Below are 19,639 nucleotides of genomic sequence, written 5' to 3'. Positions count from 1 at the left end.
CAAATGCAATTTTATATATCCTAATGGCATTTGTAATTGAGTGCAGATCTGCATGCCTAATTTTATGTCTTAGCAAATCAGACAACACCAATTCATGGTGAACAGTTGAACTCAAAGGTAAGTTGGTGGCCATGGTCACATGTTAAGTCCCTACTAGTCTAATAGTAAGCCAGAGGACGTTCCAAAAGAATAATTATTGGCAGGTGATAACATAGCTTCGTTTAGAATCCTGTAGACTCTTGTTAACCTAGAGTTGCCTGCTAAAGTCTCCATAGAGTATATCTATTTGCTACAAACACTTCACATAGCATGGATCTGCTATGTGGCAGAACAACTAACTTAGCAGCCTGTATCTGTTGCAGAGCTTTCTATTCGTCCAGGCCATACTCAGAACTGGAACCTCTTTCAGGTTACTCAGCAAGTGGGTCCAAGTAGCACATCCAAATGAAGTATATGTTACCTTCAATATCCAAAGGAGCCCACTATGCATTGTGCCTCTTTCTTAGTGGTTGGAGGTATCCAATGCAGCAACTAGTCTTTCATCTTGGAAGGGATATCCGGACATGCTCCAGACCACTGGATGCTTAGTAATTTTACTGAAGCAGCAGGCCCTTGAATTTTGTAGAATTTATTTCCACCCTCTGGCATGCATATATCTTACCAAATTATCTAGGGTAGTTACTGATGCTTGTTCACCATGTCCAGTAAGCATGATATCACAAATGTCCTGTGGTGTCCATTTGTATGGAATGAAGATTAAGGCCCATTTATACTAGATTATGACAGAGAGCTAGAGAGATAATCTAGCCCTGCAGTAGAACAGTGAAGGTGTTAGTGCTGACCCTTAGAGATGAAATAAAACTGCATCTTGTGGTCCATGCTAACAGGAATAAAGAAAAAAGTATTTGCTGGAGGAATAGGTGAATAGCATATACAAGAGAAAGTATTGATTTGCTCCACCAATGAAGCAACACCAGGAACAGTAGCTATAATTAGAGGGACTACCTGATTAAGTAGTTTGGAACAATCCATTTTCATTTTCTAAGATTTATCTGTCTTCTGCACAGGCCAAATAGGCAACTTGAAAAGAGATATGGTAAGAATCACCACTCCTGAATCTTTCGAGTGGCATTAATCTGTAATCTCTCTATGTGTATTGCTTTTGGTTTATTATTTTGGGAGGGGGAAGCAGTTCTAGTGGCTTCCACTTGGTTTTTGCTACCATACTAGCCCTCATTCTATGGGTTAGGGAACCAGTGTGGAGATTTTGTCATTTGCTAAGTATGACTATTCCAATTACGCTTTCTAGGACTGGAGGAAATAACCACAGGTTTGGTTTGGAACCCACTGGGCTCACTGAGATGGACCAATCTAAAACTACACCTCCATAGGCCCCTATTTTGACTAGGGGACCACTGTGACATTTCAGATCTCCAGGAATTAGTGTCAGTTCACAGCCCGTATCTGGTAATCTATTTTTTAAATCTGGGTATTTCCCTTAGCTCAATGCACTCTCACACTGGCAAATGGCTGCAAATATTTGGGGGGAAGTGTAGGAGGAAGATTTACTATGTAATAAAATTTGCAATGTAAATTTTTAGCAAAGCAGCTGGGCCTTTCCTCAAAGGCCATCTTTTATCTAAAAGGCTCTGAGCCTGAGAACTAGCTCAAATCTGGGAACCGGTTGAGGAACCACATCTCTATATGGTGATGATTCAAGTTAGAGCTATTTGTCAGTCTTAGAGCTTTTTCTCTTAAATCAAGTAAGCTTATATAGGTTAAATCTGTCTCCACTGTGGTAGACAATAACTGAAGTATCTGCTTGGTTCTTTCAGCTCTCCAGCTGTTGTTTTGCCCCAGGATACCTTGGATTTTCACCTATGCATGTAATAGTTCAAGAGTGAGCCATGGCAGATATGAAGAGAAATTTTTCCAAAGAAGACATACAAATAGCCAACAGGTGCTCAAAGTCACTAATCATCAGGGAAATGCAAATCAAAGCCACAAGATGTCACAGATGTCACCTCACACCTGTTAGAATGGCTAAAATAAAAAACACAAGAAACAACAAGTATTGGCAAGGATGTGGAGAAAAGGGAATCCTTGGTGGGAATGTAAATTATTACTGCCATCATGGAAAATAGCATGGAGGTTCCCTAAAGATTAAAAGAACTACCATATTGTCCAGCAGTTCTACTTCTGGATATATATCTGAAAGAAACAAAATCAGTATCTTTTTTTAAAATTTCATTTAATTGTTATGTTAATCACCATACATTACATCATTAGCTTTTGATGTAGTGTTCCATGATTCACTGTTTGCGTATAACACCCAGTGCTCCATGCAGAAGGTGCCCTTTTTAATACCCATCACCGGGCTAACCCATCCCCCCACCCAGAACCCTCAGTTTCTCAGAGTCCATAGTCTCTCATGGTTCATCTCCCTCTCCGATTTCCCCCCCTTCATTTTTCCCTTCCTACTATCTTCTTTTTTTTTTTTTAACATATAATGTATTATTTGTTTCAGAGGTACAGATCTGAGATTCAACAGTCTTGCACAATTCACAGCGCTCACCATAGCACATACCCTCCCCAGTGTCTATCACCCAGCTACCCCATCCCTCCCACCCTCCACCACTCCAGCAACCCTCAGTTTGTTTCCTGAGATTAAGAATTCCTCATATCAGTGAGGTCATATGATACATGTCTTTCTCTGATTGACTTATTTCGCTTAGCATAATACCCTCTAGTTCCATCCACATCACTGCAAGTGGCAAGATTTCATTTTTTTTGATGGCTGCATAATATTCCATTGTGTATATATACCACATCTTCTTTATCCATTCATCTGTTGATGGACATCTTGGCTCTTTCTGTAGTTTGGCTATTATGGACATTGATGCTATAAACACTGGGGTGCACGTACCTCTTCGGATCACTACCTTTGTATCTTTGGGGTAAATGCCCAGTAGTGCATTTGCTGGGTCATAAGGTAGCTCTATTTTCAACTTTTTGAGGAACCTCCATACTGTTTTCCAGAGTGGTTCCACCAGCTTACATTCCCACCAACAGTGTAGGAGGGTTCCCCTTTCTCTGCCTCCCCACCAACATCTGTCGTTTACTGACTTGTTAATTTTAGCCATTCTGACTGGTGTGAGGTGGTATCTCATTGAGGTTTTGATTTGGATTTCCCTGATGCCAAGCGATGTTGAGCACTTTTTCATGTGTCTGTTGGCCATTTGGATGTCTTCTTTGGAGAAATGTCTGTTCCTGTCTTCTCTCCATTTCTTGATTGGATTATTTGTTCTTTGGATGTTGAGTTTGATAAGTTCTTTATAGATTTTGGATGCTAGCCCTTTATCTGATATGTCATTTGCAAATATCTTCTCCCATTCTGTCGGTTGCCTTTTGGTTTTGTTGACTGTTTCCTTTGCTGTGCAAAAGCTTTTTATCTTGATGAAGTCCCAATAGTTCATTTTTGCCCTTGCTTCCCTTGCTTTGGTGATGTTTCTAGGAAGAAGTTGCTGTGGCTGAGGTTGAAGAGGTTGCTGCCCATGTTCTCCTCAAGGATTTTGATGGATTGCTGTCTCACATTTAGGTCTTTCATCCATTTTGAGTCTATTGTGTATGGTGTAAGGAAATGGTCCAGTTTCTTTTTTCTTCTTTTTTTTAAGATTTTATTTATTTGACAGAAAGAGACAGTGAGAGAGGGAACACAAGCAGGGGGAGTGGGAGAGGGAGAAGCAGGCCTCCCGCTGAGCAGGGAGCCCAATGCAGGGCTCGATCCCAGGACCCTGAGATCATGACCTGTGCCGAAGGCAGTCGCCCAACCAACTGAGCCACCCAGGCGCCCCGGAAATGGTCCAGTTTCATTCTTCTGCATGTGGCTGTCCAGTTTTCCCAACACCATTTGTTGAAGAGACTGTCTTTTTTCCATTGGGCCTTCTTTCCTGCTTTGTTGAAGATTAGTTGACCATAGAGTTGAGGGTCCATTTCTGGGCTCTCTATTCTGTTCCATTGATCTATGTGTCTGTTTTTGTGCCAGTACCATACTGTCTTGATGATGACAGCTTTGTAATAGAGCTTGTGGAATTGTGTGGAATTGTGATGCCACCAGCTTTGGTTTTCTTTTTCAACATTCCTCTGGCTATTCAGGCTCTTTTCTGGTTACATACAAATTTTAGGATTATTTGTTCCATTTCTTTGAAAAAAGTGGATGGTATTTTGATAGGGCTTGCATTAAATGTGTAGATTGCTCTAGGTCTCATTGACATCTTCACAATATTTGTTCTTCCAATCCATGAGCATGGGACGTTTTTCCATTTCTTTGTGTCTTCCTCAATTTCTTTCATGAGTATTTTATAGTTTTCTGAGTACAGATTCTTTGCCTCCTTGGTTAGATTTATTCCTAAGTATCTTATGGTTTTGTGTGCAATTGTAAATGGGATCGACTCCTTAATTTCTCTTTCTTCTGTCTTGTTGTTGGTGTATATAAATGCCACTGATTTCTGTGCATTGATTCTATATCCTGCCACTTTACTGAATTCCTATATGAGTTCTAGCAGTTTTGGAGTGGAGTCTTTTGGGTTTTCCACAGAAAGTATCATATCATCTGCAGAGAGTGAGAGTTTGACTTTTTCTTTGCCAATTCGGATGCCTTTTATTTCTTTTTGTTGTCTGATTGCTGTGGCCAGGACTTCTAGTACCATGTTGAATAGCAGTGGTGATAGTGGACATCCCTGCCGTGTTCCTGACCTTAGGGGGAATGCTGTCAATTTCTCCCCATTGAGAATGATATTCGCTGTGGGTCTTTCATAGATGGCTTTTATGATATTGAGGTATGTACCCTCTGTCCCTACACTGTGAAGAGTTTTGATCAAGAAAGGATGCTGTACTTTGTGAAATGCTTTTTCTGCATCTATTGAGAGGATCATGTGGTTCTTGTTCTTTCTTTTATTAATGTATTGTATCACATTGATTGATTTGCAGATATTGAACCAACCTTGCAGTCCAGGAATAAATCCCACTTGGTCGTGGTGAATAATCCTTTTAACGTACTGTTGGATCCTATTGGCTAGTATTTTGGTGAGAATTTTTGCATCCATGTTCATCAGGGATATTGGTCTGCAATTCTCCTTTTTGATGGGATCTTTGTCTGATTTTGGTATCAAGGTAATGCTGGCCTCATAAAATGAGTTTGGAAGTTTTCCTTCCATTTCTATTTTTTGGAACAGTTTCAGAAGAATAGGTATTAATTCTTCTTTAAATGACAAAATCAGTATCTTGAAGAAGTTTCTGTACCCCTGTGTTCCTTGCAGCATTATTTACAATAGCCCAAACTTGGAAACAACCTAAATATTCATCAATGAATGAATGACTAAAGAAAATAACACACACACACACTGGAATGTTGGAAGGCATTATGCTAAGTGAAATAAGCCAAACAGAGAAAGACAAATACTATGTGCTATCACTTACATGTGAAATCTGAAAAAAAAAAATGCATTTATAGAAACAGAAAGTAGAATCACCATTACCAAGAGCTGGGGTTGGAGAAATGGGGAGATATTAGTCAACAGTCAAGTTTTCAAGCATAAGATGAGTAAGTCCTGAGGATCTGATGTACAGCATAGTGACTATAGTTAACAGTACTGTATTGTATACTTGGAATTTGCTAAGAGAGTAGATCTTAAACTTTCTCACCAAACACACTAAAAAAAAGGTAACTATGGAAGGTGATGGAAGTGTTAATTAACTTAATTGTGGTAAATGTTTTACAATGTGTGCGTATATCATCATGTTGTACATGTTAAATATATACAATTTTATTTTTCAGTTTTACCTCTATAAAGTTGGAAATAAAAGCATCTGTCAAAGCTGATGCATTAAGTTGTGTCTTCAAGAAATGGTCAGATGCTTTTGAAGATTATGATAATATCTGCATTAGCAGCCCAGAGATTAAAAACAAAAAAACTGGAAAGCAGTAAAGCTTGTGTTCTTTGGGGAAAATATCTGCTTTGCTTGCTTTTATATTTTAAAATCCACAGAAGTACCACGAAAAATATAAAAAGTCAGATGTGAGTTCCCAGAATAAACAAATACTGATACTAATTAAAAAAATCAGCATTATCCTGTTTCCAAAACTGGATAAAGTCACTAAAAAATAGAACTACAGGCCAATATCTCTGATGAACATAGATGCAAATATCCTCAACAAAATATTAGCAAATCAAATCCAACAATACATTAAAACAACCACTAATAATGACCAAGGGGGATTTATTCCTGGGATACAGGGATGGTTCAATATTCACAAATCAATCAACATAATACATCATATCAACAAAAGAAAGGATAAAAACAATAGATCATTTCAATATATGCAGAAAAAACATTTGACAAAGTACAATATCCCTTCATGTTAAAAACCCTCAACAAAGTAGAAGGAATATACCTCAATGTAATAAAGGCCATATATGAAAAACCCACAGCTAACATCATCCTCACTGGTAAAAACAAACAAACAACTGAGAGCTTGTCCTCTAAGATCAGGAACAAGACAAGGATGTCCACTCTCACTGCACAGTACTGGAAATCCTAGCCAAAGCAATCAGACAACAAAAAGAAATAAAAGGCATCCAAATTAGTAAGAAAGATGTAAAACTCTCACTATTTGCAGATGACATGATACTATATATAAAAAAACCTAAAGATTCCAGAAAAAAAAAATACTAGAACTAATAAATGGATCTTCAGTAAAATCACAGAGTACAAAATCAAATATACAGAAATCTGTTGCATTTCTATACACTAATAATGAAATAGCAGAAAGAGAAATTAAGAAAACAATCCCATTTACAATTGCACCAAAAATAGTAAAGTACTGGGAATCAACTTAACCAAGGAGGTGAAAGACCTGTACTCTGAAAACCATAAAACACTAATGAAAGAAATTGAAGATGACACAAGAAAATGGAGAGATATTCCATGCTCATGGATTGGAAAAAGAAATATTGTTAAAATGTCCATACTACCCAAAGCAATCTACAGATTTAATGCAATCCATATCAAAATACCAACAGCATTTTTCACAGAACTAGAACAAATGATCTTAAAATTGTATGAAACCATAGAAGACCCCAAATAGCCAGTGCAAGCTTGAAAAAGAAAAAACTGAAAGCATCACCATCCCAGATATGAAGATATACTATACAGCTTGGGTAATCAAAACACTGTAGTATCAGCACAAAAATAGACACATGGATCAATAGAACAGAATAGAGGGCCCAGAAATAAACCCATGATTATAGGGTCAGTTAATCTTCGACAAACAGGAAAGAATATCCAATGGGAAGAAGACAGTCTCTTCAACAAATGGTATTGGGAAAACTAGACAGCTATATGCAAAAGAATGAAACTGGACCACTTTCTTACACCATACACCAAAATAAACTCAAAATGGATTAAAGACCTAAATGTGAATCCTGAAATCATAAAAATCATAGAAGAGAGGACAGACAGTAATTTCTTGGACATTGGCTGTAGCTACATCTTTCTAGATATGTCTCCTTGGGCAAGGGAAATAAAAGCAAAAATAAACTATTGCACTACATCAAAATAAAAAGCTTCTGCACAGCAAAATAAACAACAAATAAAACTAAAGATAACCTACTGAATGGGAGAAGATATTTGCAAATGACATAGCTGATAAGTTGTTAATACCTAGAATATATAAAGAACTGATACAACTCAACACCCAAAAAACAAATAGTCCAATTAAAAATGGGCAGAAGGGGGCGCCTGGGTGGCTCAGTCAGTTGGGCATCTGCCTTCAGCTTGGGTCATGATCCTGGGATCCTGGGATCGAGTCCTGCATTGGGCTCCTTGCTTGGTGGGAGTCTGCTTCTCCCTCTCCCTCTGCCGCTTCCCCCTGCTTGTGCTCTCTTTCTCTCTCTCTCTCAAATAAATAAATAAATAAAATCTTTAAAAAAAAAAAAGGGCAGAAGACATGAACAGACCTTTCTCCAAAGAAGACATCCAAATGGCCAACAGACACATGAAAAGATGCTCAACACCACTGATCATCAGGGAAATACAAATCAAAACCACAATGTGGTATCACCTCACACCTGTTAGAATGGCTAAAATAAAAAACACAAAAAGTAACAGGTATTGGCGAGAATGTGGAGAAAAAGGAATCCCACTGTTGGTGGGAATGCAGAGTGGTGCAGCCACTTTGGAAGACAGCATGGAGGTTCCTCAAGAAATTATAAATAGAGCTATCCTTTGATCCAGTAATCACCCTACTGGGTATTTACCCAAAAATAATCCAAAAACATGCATTCAAAAGGATCCATTCACCCCCTCTGTTTATTGGGGTACATATACATATATGTATACACACACACACACAATGGAATATTATTCAGTCACAAAAATAATTAAATCTTGCCATTTGCAACACCATGGATGAATCTAAAGAGCATAATGCTAAGCGAAATAAGCCAGTCAGGGAAAGACAAATACCATATGATTTCACTCATATGTAGAATTTAACAAAATGGCAAACAAAGAAGGAGAAAAAGATAAACCAAAAAACATACTCTTAACTACAGAGAACGAACAGATGGGGAGGTGAGTGGGGGCATGGGTGAAACAGGTGAAGGGGATTTAGAGTACAGTTATCTTGGGCGCCTGGGTGGCTCAGTTGGTTAAGCAACTGCCTTCGGCTCAGATCATGATCCTGGAGTCCCAGGATCGAGTCCTGCATCGGGCTCCCTGCTCAGCAGGGAGTCTGCTTCTCCCTCTGACCCTCCCCCCTTTCATGTGCTCTCTCTCTCTCATTCTCTCTCTCAAATAAATAAAATCTTTAAAAAAAAAAAAAGTACACTTATCTTGATGAGCACTGAGTAATATGGAACTGTTGAATCACTATATTGTAATTAATTGTACTGGAATTAAAAAAAAAATCACCAAACTGAATTTCCCTTCCCACCTCTGTAGTGTGGAAACTTCTTTCAAGAACTCAGTTGGGGAAATCAACCTATTTCTCAAATCTTTTTTCTTATAAAACCAGAGTGATACTTTATAAATGCAAATCTAATATTATCTCACCTCACTTAAAACCCCTCAATTGCTTCCACCTAACTCGAATCCCTTTCTTAAACTCTAGGTTCTAGTCATCCTAAGGATTTCTGGAATTCACCAAGCTGTTTCATCCACCTATGTCTATTTTATTCTGCACTCCTTTATCTTTAGAAGATAGTTCTTTGTGGTCAAGGGGTACAAACTTCTAGTTATAAGAATAATAAGTTCTGGGGATGTAATGTACAGCATGGTGATTGTAGTTAATAATACTCGTAATATTACATATTTAGAAGTTGCTAAGAGAGTAGATCTTAAATGTCATCACAAAAAAGAAATGGTAATATGGGACGTGATAGAAGTATTAGCTAACACTATGGTGGTAATCATTTTACAATATATATTTATCAAATTAGCATGTTGTACACCTTAAACTTACACAATGTTATATGTCAATTATATCTCAACAAACTGGAAAAAAAGACAGTTCTCTATGTCCTTTATGAAGTCTTCTATAACCACTTTCTGCATTCAGGCACAGTCATTTCCTTCTTCCTCTGTACTTACACTTTATCTAGTACTGAATTCAATAGATGTTATTGTTAACTCTATGGTTATGTGTTCATCACACTACATTAAAGTTATTCATGTATCTATCCCCCAACCACTAGATTATGAACCCCTTACAAATAGGGTTTGTCTCGTCTTAATGTTTCTATCCCCAGGATTTACCACAATGCATAGCACATAGTAGATGTATAAAAACCATTTGAAAATTCAGGATTATTCCTGTTAGCTCTGCCTCCAAAATATCCCTCAGATTTATTCTCTTATATCTCATCTGTTGCTACTCTAATTTTAGTCATCATTTTATCTTGTCACGTGTCATAATTATTTCCCTGCTTTTTTTCTCTTGCCCTTGAACAATTCATTCTCTATACAACATCCAGAGTAATATTTTGAAATATAAATCAGATTACCATAATCCCTTTCTCAAAAACTTCCAATGTCCTTTTGCTGTGCTAAAATACATTCCAAACTCCTTAACATACCCTATACAGCTTTATGTGAGGCAACTGCTTCCTGCCTCATTGACTTGGTTTTGAAACACTTCCTTGTTCAATACATTCCATCCACCCTGGCCATTCCATTTCTCCAATGTACCACACTTATTTCTGCCTTAGGCCTTTGTACTTGTTCTGTCTGCTTGTAAAGATCTGCTTCTAGAGTTTATATATCTGGCTCTTAAATATTATTCTGATTTCATCTCAAATATCACTTCTTAGAGGAGACTTAGCTGACCTTCATGCAGACTAGGGTTGCAGAAGAAAAGAAAAAAAGCCTGTGATGTAGTATTGGGTTGGAATTAGAAGTATTAGTATGTATGTATATACATTGTGTGTTTGTGCGTGTATTTATTTATTTACATTGATACTTGTAATACTATTTTTAGCATTAGTATCTTTATACTATATGTGTTCATACTATATTTCCTAATACTGATACCTCATCCCATGTATCAACACAGTTAATGCCCAGACTTGGTTTCTAAAAACTATTCTCCACTCAAAAGAACAATATTCCTTGAAGAAATGATTAATTAGGGGCTCCTGGGTGGCTCAGTCATTAAGCATCTGCCTTCGGCTCAGGTCATGGTCCCGTGGTCCTGGGATCGAGCCCCACATTGGGCTCCCTGCTCAGTGGGAAGCCTGCTTCTCCCTCTTCCACTCCCCCTGCTTGTGTTCCCTCTCTCGCTGTGTCTCTGTCAAATAAATAAATAAATAATCCTAAAAAAAAAAAAAAGAAAGAAATGATTAATTATAGGACTGGGGCAAGGAAAGTATGAAGTAAACCTGAAACATTTTCTTGCACCTAAAGTAAGAGCGTACTCATAAATTGATGGGACTATGTCAGAAGGACACCTGAGCTAGTTTAAAGAGGCTCCCACTTGTCAAATTAGGGGAAATTTGAGTAATAATAAATTGTAACATATTGAGTAAAAAAGGATCCATGATCTAAAACTAATGATGTAATGTATGGGGATTAACATAAGGAAAAAAAAAAAAAAGGATCCATGAATCCATCCTGATAACTTTTTTAAAAAATTAAAGTGGTGGGCGCCTGGGTGGCTCAGTTGGTTAAGCGACTGCCTTCGGCTCAGGTCATGATCCTGGAGTCCCGCATCGGGCTCCCTGCTCAGCAGGGAGTCTGCTTCTCCCTCTAACCCTCCTCCCTCTCATGCTCTCTGTCTCTCATTCTCTCTCTCTCGAATAAATAAATAAAATCTTTAAAAAAAATTAAAGTGGTAAGGACAGAAAGCCAACTGATAAATGTAGAAAGAATGATAGAATTAAGAAATCACTATTTGCAATCTGCTTAGTAATGATTTATGCAAGAAGTCAATGTGTACTAAAACACTAAGTTTAAGATAGTTGAGAACATGATATTCACAGTCTCAAAGTATCTGTACATATTCATAGATTATGTACAAAAAGAGAAGAAACTACTTTTCCACTGAAAACTAAAAGTGATCAAAGTGATCAAATTTGTTTTCTTATTTTTTTAATTTAAATACAATTAATTAACATATAATGTATTATTGATTTCTGAGATAGAGGTCAGTGATTTATCAGTCTTATATAATACCCAGTGCTCGTTACCTCATGTGCCCCCTTAATGTCCATCACTCAGTTACCCCGTCCCCCCACCTCCTTCCCCCTCCAGCAACCCTGTTTGTTTCCTATGATTTAGAGTCTCTTATGGTTTATCTCCATCTCTGATTTCATCTTGTTTTATATTTTCTCTCTTCCCCTATGATCCTCTGTTTTGTTTCTTAAATTCCACATATCAGTGAGATCATATAACAATTGTCTTTCTCTGATTGACTTATTTCGCTTAGCATAATACCCTCTAGTTCCATCCACGTCGTTGTGAATAATAAGATTTCGTTTTTTTGATGGCTGAGTAGGATTCCATTGTGTGTGTGTGTGTGTGTGTGTATGTATGTATATGTATATTTATATATTTATACCACCTCTTCTTTATCCATTCATCTGTTGATGACATCTGGGCTCTTTCCATAGTTTGGCTATTGTGGATATTGCTGCTATAAACATTGGGGTGCACATGGCCCTTTGGATCAATACATTTGTATCTTTGGGGTAAATACCCAGTAGTGCAATTGCCAGGTCATAGAGTAGCTCCATTTTAACTTTTTGAGGAACCTCCATACTGTTTTCCAGAATGGCTGCACCAGCTTGCATTCCCAGCAACAATGTAAGAGGGTTCCCCTTTCTATGCATCCTCACCAACATCTGTCTTTTCCTTACTTTTTAATTTTAGCCATTCTGACTGGTGTGGGGTGTTATCTCATTGTGGTTTTGATTTGTATTTCCATGATGCTGAGGGATGTTGAACATTTTTTCATGTGTCTGTTGGCCATTTGGATGTCTTCTTTGGAGAAATGTCTGTTCCTGTCTTCTCCCCATTTCTTTATTGGATTATTTGTTCTTTGGGTTTTGAGTTTGATAAATTCTTTATAGATTTTGAATGCTAACCCTTTATCTGATAAGTCATTTGCAAATATCTTCTCCCATTCTGTCGGTTGCCTTTTGGTTTTGTTGGACTGTTTCCTTTGCTGTGCAAAAACTTTTTATCTTGATGAAGTCCCAGTAGTTCATTTTTGCCTTTGTTTCCCTTGCCTTTGGAGACGTGTCTAGCAAGAAGTTGCTGTGGCCAAGGTTACATTGGTTGCTGCTTGTGTTCTCCTCTAGGATTTTGATGGATTCCTGTCTCACATTTAGGTCTTTCATCCATTTTGAGTCTATTGTGTATGGTTTAAGGAAATGGTCCAGTTTCATTCTTCTACATGTGGCTGTCCAGTTTTCCCAACACCACTTGTTGAGGAGACTCTTTTTTCCATTGGGCATTCTTTCCTGCTTTGTCGAAGATTAGTTGACCATAGAGTTGAGGATCCATTTCTGGGCTCTCTATTCTGTTCCATTGATCTATGTGTCTGTTTTTGTGCCAGTACCATACTGTCTTGATGATTACAGCTTTGTAATAGAGCTTGAAGTCTGGGATTGTGATGCCACCAGCTTTGGTCTTTTTTTTTTCAACATTCCTCTGGCTATTCAGGGAATAGCCATCAGGAACCATCTTTTCTGGTTCCATACAAATTTTAGGATTATTTGTTCCAGCTCTGTGAAAAAAGTTGATGGTATTTTGATAGGGATTGCACTGAATGTGTAGATTGCTCTAGGTAGCATAGACATCTTCACAATATTTGTTTTTCCAATCCACAAGCATGGAACATTTTTCCATTACTTTGTGTCTCCCTCAGTTTCTTTCATGAGTGTTCTATGGTTTTCTGAGGACAGTTCCTTTGCCTCTTTGGTTAGGTTTATTCTTAGGTATGTTATGGGTGCAATTGTAGATGGGATCGACTCCTTAATTTCTCTTTCTTTTGTCTCATTGTTAGTGTATAGACATGCAACTGATTTCTGTGCATTGATTTTATCCTGCCATGTTGCTGAATTCTTGTATGAGTTCTAGCAATTTTGGCTGGAGTCTTTGAGTTTTCCACATAGAGTATCATGTCATCTGCAAAGAGTGAGAGTTTGTCTTCTTCTTTGCCAATTTGGGTGCCTTTGATTTCTTTTTGTTGTCTGATTGCTGAGGCTAGGACTTCTAGTACTATAATTAACAGCAGTGGTGATAGTGGACATCCCTGCCATGTTCCTGACCTTAGGGAGAAAGCTCTCAGTTTTTCCCCATTGAGAATATTTGCTGTGGGCTTTATGTGTATGACTTTTATGATATTGAGGTATGTTCCCTCTATCCCTACACTGTGAAGAGTTTTAATCAAGAAAGAATGCTGTACTTTGTCAAATACTTTTTCTGCATCTATTGAGAGGATCATATGGTTCTTGTCCTTTCTTTTATTTATGTCGTGTATCACATTGATTGATTTGTGGATGTTGAACCAAAGGAATAAATCCCACTTGGTCATGGTGAATAATCCTTTTAATGTACTCTTGGATCCTTGGCTAGTATTTTGGTGAGAATTTTGTTCATGTTCATCCATGTTCATCAGGGATATTGGTCTGTAATTCTCCTTTTCGGTGGGGTCTTTGTCTGGTTTGGGGATCAAGGTAATGCTGGCCTCATAGAGAGTTTGGAAGTTTTCCTTCCATTTCGATTCAGCTCCAGAAGGATAGGTATTAATTCTTCTTTAAATGTTTGGGAGAATTTCCCTGAGAAGCCATCTGGCCCAGGACTCTTGTTTGTTGGGAGATTTTTTTTTTTTTTTTAGATTTTATTTATTTGACAAAGAGAGACACAGCGAGAGAGGGAACACAAGCAGGGGGAGTGGGAGAGGGAGAAGCGGGCTTCCTGCCGAGCAGCGAGACTGATGTGGGGCTTGATCCCAGGACCCTGGGACCATGACATGAGCCAAAGGCAGACACTTAACGACTGAGCCACCAAGGCGCCCCTGTTGGGAGATTTTTGATTACTGCTTCAATTTCCTTGCTGATTATGGGTCTGTTCAAGTTTTCTATTTCTTCCTGTTTCAGTTTTGGTAGCTTATATGTTCTAGGAATGCATCCATTTCTTCCAGATTGCCTAATTTATTGGCATATAGTTGCTCATAATATGTTCTTATAATTGTTTGTATTTCTTCTGTGTTGGTTGTGATCTCTCCTCTTGCATTCATGATTTTATTTATTTGGGTCCTTTCTCTTTTCTTTTTGACAAGTCTGGCTAGGGGTTTATCAATCTTATTAATTCTTTTTTTTTTTAAAGCTTTTATTTATTTATTTGACAGAGAGAGACACAGCGAGAGCGGGAACACAAGCAGGGGGAGCAGGGGAGGAAGAAGCAGGCTTCCCGCCAAGCAAGGAGCCTGATGTGGGGCTCGATCCCAGGACCCTGAGACCATGACCTGAACTGAAGGCAGACGCCTAACAACTAAGACACCCAGGCACCCCTCAATCTTATTAATTCTTTCAAAGAACCAGCTCCTAGTTTTGTTGATCTGTTCTACTGTTTTTTGGTTTCTCTTTCATTGATTTCTGCTCTAATCTTTATTATTTCTCTTCTTCTGCTGGGTTTAGGCTTTATTTGGTGTTTTTTCTCCAGCTCCTTTAGGTTTAATGTTAGGTTGTATATTTGAGACCTTTCTTGTTTCTTGAGGAAGGCTTGTATTGCCATATACTTCCCTCTTAGAACCACCATTGCTACATCCCAAAGGTTTTGAACAGTTGTGTTTTCATTTTCATTTGTTTCCATGAATTTTTTAAAATTCTTCTTTAATTTTCTGGTTGACCCACTCGTTCTTTAGTAGGATGCTCTTTAGCTTCCATGTATTTGAGTTCTGTCCAAATTTACTCTTGTGATTGAGTTCTAGTTTCAAAGCATTGTGGTCCAAAAATATGCAGGGAATGATCCCAGTCTTTTGGTATCAGTTGAGACCTGATTTGTGACCCAATATGTAATCTATTCTGGAGAATGTTCCATGTGCACTCAAGAAGAATGAGTATTCTTTTGCTTTAGGATGCAATGTTCTGAATATATCTATGAAGTCCATCTGGTCCAGTATGTCATTCAAAGCCCTTGTTTCCTTGTTGATCTTCTGCTTAGATGATCTGTCCATTGCAGTGAGTGGGGTGATAACGTTCCCTACTATTATTGTATTGTTGTCGATGTGTTTCTTTGATTTTGTTATTAAATGGCTTATATAATTGGCTCTGCCATGTTAGGGGCATAAATATTTACAATTGTTAGATCTTTTTATTGGATAGACCCTTTAATTATGATATAGTATCCTTCCTCATCTCTTATTACAGCCTTTGGTTTAATATCTAATTTGTCTGATATAAGGATTGCCACCCTAGCTTTCTTTTGATGTCTATTAGCATGATAAGTGGTTTTCCACCCCCTCACTTTAAATCTGGAGGTGTCTTTGGGCCGAAAAATGAGTCTCTTGCAGTCAGCCTATCAATGGGTCTTGCTTTTTTATCCAATCTGATACCTGTGTCTTTTGATTGGGGCATTTAGCCCATTTACATTCAGAGTGACCATTGAAAGATATGAATTTAGTGTTGTTGTATTACCTGCAAAGTCATTGTTTCTGTATATTGTCTCTGTTCCTTTCTGGTGTATGTTACTTTGGGGCTCTCTCTTTGCTTAAAGGATCCCTTTTAATATTTCTAGGGCTGATTTGGTGATCACAATTTTTTTTAGTTTCTGTTTGTCCTGGAAGCTTTTTATCACTGCTTCTATTTTGAATGACATTCTAGCTGGATAAAATATTCTTGGCTGCATATTTTTCTCATTTAGCACCCTGAATATATCATGCCATTCCTTTCTGGCCTGCCAGCTCTCTGTGGATAAGTCTGCTGACAATCTAATGTTTCTACCCTTGTAGGTTATAGACCTCTTGTCCTGAGCTGCTTTCAGATTTTCTCTTTGTCTCTGAGATTTGCAAGTTTTACTATTATATGTCGGGGTGTTGACGTATTTTTATTGATTTTGAGAGTGGGCTCTCTGTGCCTCCTGGACTTGCATACCTGTTTCCTTCCCCAGATTAAGGTAGTTCTCCAATATAGTTTGCTCCAATATACCTTCTGCACGTCTCTCTCTTTCCTCTTCTTCTGGATCCCAATTATTCTAATGTTTTGCTTTATGGTATCACTTATCTCTCAAATTCTCCACTCATGATCTAGTAGTTGTTTATCTCTCTTTTTCTCAGCTTCTTTATTCTCTATCATTTTGTCTTCTATATTACTAATTCTCTTCTTCCTCATTTATCCTAGCAGTTGGAGCCTCCATTTTTTAAGAGATTTTATTTATTTATTTATTTGTCAGAGAGAGAGAGAGCACAAGCAGGGTGAGCAGCAGGCAGAGGGAGAAGTAGGCTCCCTGCTGAGCAAGGAGCCTGATGTGGGACTCGGTCCTAGGACCCTGGGGTCATGACCTGAGCCAAAGGCAGACGCTTAACCAACTGAGCCACCCAAGCATCCCTAGAGCCTCCATTTTTTATTGCATTTCATTAATAGCCTTTTTTATTTCAACTTGAATAGATTTTAGTTCTTTTATTTCTCTAGAAAAGGATTCACTAGTGTCTTCTATGCTTTTTTCAAGCCCAGCTAGTATCTTTATAATCGTTATTCTGAATTCTAGTTCTGACATCTTACTTAAGTCCATACTGATTAGGTCCCTGGCAGTCAGTACTGCCTCTTGTTCTCTTTTTTGAGGTGAGTTTTTCTGTCTTGTCGTTCTGTCCAAGCATTTCTGTCTCAGGCATATGACCTCCTTTGTAGTCTCCAAACCCTACAGACTCCTGTCCAATGCCAAGATGCACTCAGATGAACAATAGAACAAAATACTAAAATGGCAACAACCACCCCAGGGAAATATACATTAAACAAATCAGAAGAGACCCAAGACTGAAAAAAAAAATTTTTTTAAAGAAACAAAAGAAAAGAAAGAAAAAAAAAAAGAATATAATCAGACAAGCAGACAGAATAGAGCAGTACACTGGATCCTGTGTGTATTTTGGTCTGTTTATTAAAAACTCGATCCCAAAATTATAAGGAAAGAAAAACTTTTATATATATATACATATATATACACACACGCACAAAAATAAAATTAAATACATTGAAAGGATAGAACGTAACTGTAAAGATGAAAATTAAAAAAGACTTTAACAAAAAAAAAGAAGAAAAAAAAAGTATGAAATACGATCAGATAGGTGAAGAAAACAGAGCCATACATTAGATTCTGGGTGTATTTTGGTCTGTTAGAAGAAACTTCATCCCAAAATTGTAATGAAAGAAAATATATATACAAAAATAAAATTAAATACAATGAAGGGATACAATGTAACTACAAAAATGAAAATTAAAAAAGATTTAAAAATGAATTGATAAAATAAGAAATTGGTTGAAAAAGGAAAGAGAAAAAAATTAAAATTGAAAGACTAAAAATCATGGAGAAAAAAACACAAATTCTATATGCTATATTCCTCTAGCACTGGAGTTTTGCAGTTCTCATTGATCAGTAAACTTGGTCTTGGTTGGATGTTCTTGCTGATCTTCTTGGGGAGGGGCCTGTTTCCCTGATTCTCAAGAGTCTGCCCTGGGAGGAATTGCACTGCCCTTGCCAGGGGGCCAGGCTAAGTAAGCTGCTCTGGTTTTCTCTATGTGGCTTTTGTTCCCAAAGGCTTTCTGCACAGCTTTAGAGGATGAGAATGAAAATGGCAGCCTCCGAATCTCTGGCCCTGGAGCTGAAAGCTCAGGGCCTCATTCCTCAGTGCACCCCAGGGAAAAGCAGTCAATCACTCCTGCTTCATTGGTCTCTGTCTGTAGTCTGTGCTCACCCAGTCTGTGACCGGGCATTTCTATCTCAGGCACACGACCCCTTTTCTAGTCTCCAAACCTTACAGACTCCTGCAGTGTGCTCCTGTGCCACTCCTCCCAGGTGAGGAATGGGGGTCTTGTCAGTTCTGTTGCTTGTTGGACCCCTGCATGGAGAGCAGTCGCCTGACTGTATTCCGGTTCACGGTTTATGGCAACCCCAAACTGAAAGCCCACTCCTGGGCTCACTGCTTGCAGCCAGCTTCTGTGCTCTGATGCCTAGGAACTCTGCTGCACTCAGGCATGCCTGGTCTTCCTGTGAGTCCTGAGATCATACTGTCCCACCTAGGATTCTGCCCCACTTAGCCACCTGAGCGCCTTTCAGGCTGGGACATCCCTCACCAGAGCTGACTTCTAAAAACCAAGTAATCGAATTTATTTCACCAAAAATGGGACCAATTGACATTATTTGCCTCCCATTATGATGCACTGAGAAGGACACAATTCCTGTGCAGTATTCCTGCCCTCCCCCTCCAATTTTACCTAAGTTTTTTTTTAAAGATTTTACATATTAACTTGAGAGAGAGAGCACAAGAAGGGGGAGTGGCAGAGGGAGAGGGAGAGGGAGAAGTAGGCTCCCCGCTGAGCAGGGAGCTCGACGGAGGGCTTGATTCCAAGACCTTGGGATCATGACCTGAGCCGAAGGCAGATGCCTAATCAACTTAGCCACCCAGGTGCTCCCCAAATTACCTAAATTTAATCATGAGAAAACAATCAAATAAACCCAAATTAAGGAATATTCTGCAAAGCAACTGTCCTGGATTCTCCAAAAACAACCATGTCATGAAAAACCAATAAAAGGCTAGGGAACTGTTCTTTATTAAATGAGGCTAAAGAAACATGTCAGCTAAGTGCAACATGATATACTTGATTGGAGACTAGACCTCTTTCTCTCTCTCTCTCACTATAAAGAACATTATTGGAACAATTGGGGAAATTTGACTATGAAGTATGTATTAGTAATATTATATCAATGTTAAATTTCATGAATGTGGTTATTTTGTTATAATGTAGGAGAATGTCCTCATTCTTAAGAGTCACATGCTGAAGAATTTCCCACATCTAAATTGTTTAGTTTGCTATACTGAACTAGAACTCCCAGTCATTGGCTGATAATAAAAGGATAAAAACAG

This window comes from Mirounga angustirostris, unplaced genomic scaffold, assembly GCF_029215605.1.
Source record: "Mirounga angustirostris isolate CCGP_5_RB_7025 unplaced genomic scaffold, mMirAng1.0.hap1 SCAF_4, whole genome shotgun sequence".
NCBI lineage: Eukaryota > Metazoa > Chordata > Mammalia > Carnivora > Phocidae > Mirounga > Mirounga angustirostris.
The sequence above is the reverse complement of the archived record's forward strand: the minus strand, read 5'-3'. Positions refer to the sequence as shown.